We start from the raw sequence: 6008 nt of genomic DNA on the forward strand, positions 1-6008 counted from the left end.
AGCATACTTAAAATTCTGAAGGCAGAAATGAATCAGTATTTTATTTAACCCTCAAAAAATGAAATACTGAAAGAAAAGAAAGCCATTACAACAGGTAATTGTACAATGGATATGAGACAGAAACAAATGTGAAGGTTACCATACTGTAGATAAGATGTAAATACACATATTTGTATCCCTATGCATTCTCATTTTCTCCTAATTTGTTTTATATTTACTTGTTTCATACTGCATATATTGCTTTTTTTGTTTTAATATTTCATATTGTACATATTTTCATTCACATTCTCTTTGTCTCAGTATGTCCTGCATGGCTGTAGGTTTGTTGTATCTTTAAATCCTCTATTCTCATTTATATTCTATTTTTCTTTGCTGTATCCTATTACAATTTGCTGCAAAGACTTCAATAAAGTTTCATCTTATCATGATCCGGCAAGAAATCTGTTTTATCATCACAAAATAATTTAATGTGTGGCCACTGCATGGAAAAGAAAATTCATTTTTGCCAACTATTCCACCGGTAATTATGCTACTTATAAAGATCAAAATACTAAACTCCTTCACATAAACTCACTCATCCTGTAATCAACCTTATAATTGAAAATTGAGATGCCTCCAAATGAGTGCCATAATTACCATTATCGTCAATGAGGGGAAGCCACTTCATAACCACTTCAATTTCAAGTGCTTACAGCTTCTCTACGAGGAGTTGGTCCATCACAGGGAAAGGAGGGGAATGTGATTTTCGCTCATCGCCATCCTCATAATGATCACCATCATCGTCATCATCATCATCATCATCAACATTATCATCATGTTGTGACCATCACATTTTCTCAGGTTTAATAATTTATTACTTTTATTTTTTGTGAAATCAGCACCTAAATATCTTTCTGATATCAGCTCAAGACACTTTCCAAAGCTGTTTTCATATGAATGTGACAATTTTGTGCTCATTTGGGTTGCTGTTGAACTTGGCCACTTACTGCATGTCAGCATCCATCAAATGGCTGACTTGCCGGACAGGTATGATAATAAGCTGAGAGCCTCTCTGAAACCGACAGCCCAGCCTCCCATGTCTCCTCCTCGCAGCCCCCCCCCCCCCCCCCCCCCCCGTCCCCAACCAGGTCTTTGAGGTTCCACTCACACTGTAAGTCTCTATCAGTCTACCGACCTGTCTGTCTGTCTGTTGGTCTGTCTGTCTGTCAGCTGCTGCCTTCCACAGATTCCACAAACCAGCGCTAATAGAAATGTTTACTTTATATGTTAAAGGATTAAATCAAGTTTTGGTAGAATGTTCCATTGGTCAGTAACATTTACATGAAATATTATATAAAAATAGCTTACTGTTTCAAACTGGCAGGGACTAGTTTCCCTGTTCCCATGAAGTGAAGGTGGTGGGCAATGGGAGATTGTGTACAGCTAAATATCACTGCGCAGCGGATGAATACATTGTTGTTCACCTGAAATAGTTCCAAAAATAAACCTGGCTACATCAGCTATATCGATTTAACAATATGTAATTTTAAATTTTTTTAATCTACAGGCCATATCATAAAATCTACTAACAACTTTTTATTACTAAAAGGTCAGTCTTCTTACTTTAGACAATGCTAGGCCTACATGGCGTATGCTAAAGTGTTAGCATGCTAAAGTGTATGCTAAAGTGTTAGCATGGAGCACTGCAGCCAGGACAATTCCCCAAAAACTTGGTGTATTCCTCTAATGGTGGTGACAAGATATTTCTAAAAAGGGGGATTATCTGCACACTGGAGTAAAGCTCTTTTCTTAATACTTTATTCAATGCAGTGCAACGTTTTGACCCTAAGGTCTTCGTCTGACACAGTCAAGGCTAGCCTGGTTAAACAAGCAAGCTTGGACTCCAAATCCAGGCAATCAATTGCAGAAATATGCGGATAATCTCCCTTTTTTAAAATCACTTTTCATAACTTTTATATGCAGCACTTGGCCTAAATATAGGTTGGATGTGCACACACCTCTACTCACCTTTTTGACATTGTATTTTTGCAATCAATTCCCTAGATTTGGAACTTCAGGTGCAAGTTTGCGTACTTGTAGAGAATTTTAAGGTAGGTTTATCACCTGAACGTTTTAATTTAAAAGAATAGAGAAATCGAGTAAATATTCAAAAATCTAACAAAGTATGGTATGCTTTGGAAAATGGTTGGTAGTAGTGTAATGTGCTGTGAAGTAAATGGGCTAAAACATGCAAAAACAATGGTATGGTCCTTTAAACAAGTACATTTAAAAAAAATAATCACATTGTTTTTTCCTGAATTTAAAGATATTTTAGACCTTTAACCAACATGGCCACAACAATGAATCTGTCAACGTACTGTAAATGTCAGAGCAGAATCGTTTATGTTTCTTTTATAGCCAAAACTAGCCTTAGTTATATATCTAAAAAGTAATAAACGACAAAAAAAACACGGTCCAAATTTCGAAAAATCAAAAATCTACCACCGAGCTACTCCAAAATGTAGTTATATATATATATGTTTAGTGAACATTAGACATTAAAGATGAATTAATCATGCATAACGACTAGTTACCCATATATAAGATTCCTGTAGTACTGTAAATGCATTAAAACCAACCGTATTTATCTACAGTTGCAGGTAATGGGAATTTCTTTCTCTTTTGTAGTTAAATGTCATGCCTTTCGCCGAGCGCTCAAGGACGCCCATTTCTACTAGGTGCTCCGCTCTCCTTTTCCCCCTGGGGTGAACAACAGTATTGATCTTCACTGCCGAATTTGCATTTCATATCACTTTTCCTCATTTAAAATGGTGATTGCAGATATCTCACCCAGGACAAATGGGCGGCCGGGGAATTGCTGCTGAGGGCGATACTGATCAGCCACAGAGAGTTAACGAGCTTATCATCACAGTGTAAATAGGGGTGTGTGTGTGTGTGTGTGTGTGTGTGTGTGTGTTGATTGCTTTAGGGCCCCGTCCCTCTTGCGGAAGTGTCATGGTTAGTAATCAAAGGATAAACTGGAGGAGAATTACAAATGACTGTATCAACTCTGGACGTGACAGCGGCGACGTTAAAGGATGCGTCGCCCCTGCTTGTCTGTCACACTGTAAGTAGATGAGATTTATCAACTGAGCTTGAAGTGGTCCAGTAATGATAGAGAATGGAACTATTGATCCCCTTCTACCAAATCAAAGTGGATTGATTTACTGAGGAGGCCCGGTGGTCAATGAGTCTATCAACATTCTTGCTGTGAATTGTAATAAACACGGGCTTTAGGTTCATAGCTGGTTATAATTAGTAAGGTTTCACCGATATGGGAGTTTGAAGGCCGATACCGACTGCGAAAAATGACAAGCATTCAGTGTTTCTTCCAGAATTGGATTCTTGTCAGGGTGGAAAAGCCTCTGAAGCAGCATTTAGACCACAAAGGCTTTGTCCACACTAGTGCGGGTACATTTGAAAACGGCGTTTTCGTGTCGAAAGTTTTCCGTCCACACAAGCGTTTTCGCAAAAGTCCACACTGAACCGCCAAAACGCATAACTACTTCTTTCCAACCACAACCACCATTCCTTGAGACATTGATTTGAAAACGTTGACGTCAGCGTTTTCAAAAAGCTGTGTTTTCCCCGTCCACGCTACAACTCGAGACCGGCATTTTCAAACTGATCCACTTGGGAGAGCGTTTTCGGAAAGCTTCGTGTTCGGCGGTCGCAAACGTCGTCTTAGTGTGGATGGAAGGCCAAAACGGAGAAATAAAGATGCGTTTTAAGGCCTAAACACTCCATTGAAACCCAGGATACTAATAATAATACTGCTAAATATATGCGTACTTGTGTGGGATGTGATCAAAATGTCTCATTAGAATCAGTTGAGGTTAAGGTCTTCCCATAGACAACCAGTGTAGCATTGAACAATTCTACAATAAATATGTAATCAATCAAACTGCATCATATCCATCATATCAGAGGTGGACCACACTGACTGGCTGAAATTGGATATTTAATTAAAAGGCCGATATCAGCCTGATGTATCCGTCTAACCCTAATAATTAGGCACCGAACTGACTTCTCAATCCCACCGACCTCCGAATAGAAGTGTCTCCCGATCTAATTGTGAAGCTGCGCCTCTGCAGCAGTCCCACTCCAGAGGGAAATGTGAAAACTAACTAACTCCGTTTCTGCCTTCTGATTATTTCACCACTCTACTATTTATATCTACAGATGCGCCGTTTCAGTCAAACAGCAAAGAGTCGCTCCGGGCTAGCTTCATAGCGATTTCCCGCTACTTCTCCCCCTTGACTGTCATCTTTTTTTCGTTGCGTTGCGTTGATTTGTGGGATTTGGAAGCATCATCAGGCTTAAAAATACTTAACATCTCAGTCTCCCATCCCCCCGCCCCCCTGTCGGAGTTGTTATATTTACACGCAAAATACCAATCTTTCATCAGGAAATTGTGCCTTTTCTTCGGCGCAACTAAAGAAAGACACAGGGCTTTTCGCTCCTACTTAGCGGCTTCCGAGCCTTCAGTCAACCGGAGCAATTCCCTAAACTATGCAATTTGGCACAAAGCACACTCGGCAGGACTCGAAGCCTCCATCTCACTCTCGCTGTCCCCCAATTAGACCTGAAATCCATAGGCTCATTAGATCGTCCAGGTTAGTGGCTCCTCTCGTCCCCCCCCCCCCCCCCCCGACGTCTCTTTCACACTAACAAGACAAACTCTGTTAACATTGAGGTTCCAATTATTCAGAAAAATGTGGCAGCGGCGGTAACAATGGTGTCTTTTGTCAGTAATTTGCGGCAGCCCGTCTCCGTGACATGCTCTGGAGAATGGAACAGGCAGAAGTTTTAACATAATAAAAAGGTTTGCGATTCAAAATGATGAACAACAGCGTCTGGGCCTATTTTGAGAACTTGTAGGTCATGTAAGGGCATTGGGAAAGTTGTGGGTATATAATGACAATGGTGAGAAATAATATGACTATTCTTGAAAATAGACACAGAACTCCTCTGTATAGCAGGCTCAGTGAGTAACAAAGCTTTCTGAAATTGTATTCAAATTCTTTGTTTTTATTTGCATAATTGAGAGCAGGTCACACAGTTGCAAATTATTTCATTAGCTCCAATTAAGTTACGCTATTTATGGTCAAAACACAAATGATTTGATGTGGTATTGTGGCGGACTCTATAGACATTATTCACCATAATCTGTGGTTTGGGTATGTTTAACACACGCAGTTACATTGTGTGCTTCTCAGGGTTAAGGAGACATGGTCCCTTTAAGAAAGTCTGGTTTTCTGAGTGAGTCAGCTCGACGTAGAGTTGTTGTGTTTTTGGGCAGCGCGATGTAAATTGTCTTGCTCTGTGGGTTTCAAATAAATGACACACGAGTTGGTGTAGTCAACGAGAGAAGTTGTCCGTCTCCACATTCCTGCCACTTCTACAGTATCACTTAATTAGAAATTCCTCGGCTAGTTTACATATTTACTGATAGAAAAAATAACAATATATAGGCGTGTTTATGTTAGAATGGCCCATAATAAACAGCAGATATATGACAGCACGAGAAATTCTGATTAGTGTTCTGTGTAGTGCTGCTGTGCTCGTATCTCCAAAAATGGCAACTTTTCAAGAACTAAAGCCGTTCTTTGTGGCGTGGGTGCTATGATTTTTTTGAGAATTTTCTCAATCCACAGAAAAGCATAAAATCCCTCTGAAGTTAAAACATGAAAATGCCCCATAAATGGAGGTGCGAGGTTTTCAGCGCTGTAGAGGCGCGCGGACTACATTTCCTACAAGCCGTTGTGACAGGACGACTATGATGTTTCCCCGGGAAGAAAAAAACTCAGGAGCTGTAGCTCAATTTCAGACTAAAGACTTTGTCTTTAGCTTCGTTTTTTCCACATAAAAATGTTGAAGAAATCCAGGCGCTTGCACTAACCTCTTTAAAGGGGAAATTACTGGTTTCATTTTGCCACGCGATAGATTTTCACTGGTGTTAGTTTTCA

General features: G+C 39.9%; 1 protein-coding gene across 1 annotated transcript in view; it reads right to left on the minus strand.

The window, feature by feature from the left end:
- The window catches only part of LOC139913931 (ankyrin repeat domain-containing protein SOWAHC-like), a 469713-nt gene that overhangs the window by 28363 nt on the left and 435342 nt on the right, over positions 1-6008 (minus strand). The gene's annotated exons all lie outside the window — the stretch shown is intronic.

The sequence above is a fragment of the Centroberyx gerrardi genome, chromosome 21 (genome assembly GCF_048128805.1).
Source record: "Centroberyx gerrardi isolate f3 chromosome 21, fCenGer3.hap1.cur.20231027, whole genome shotgun sequence".
Taxonomy (NCBI): domain Eukaryota; kingdom Metazoa; phylum Chordata; class Actinopteri; order Beryciformes; family Berycidae; genus Centroberyx; species Centroberyx gerrardi.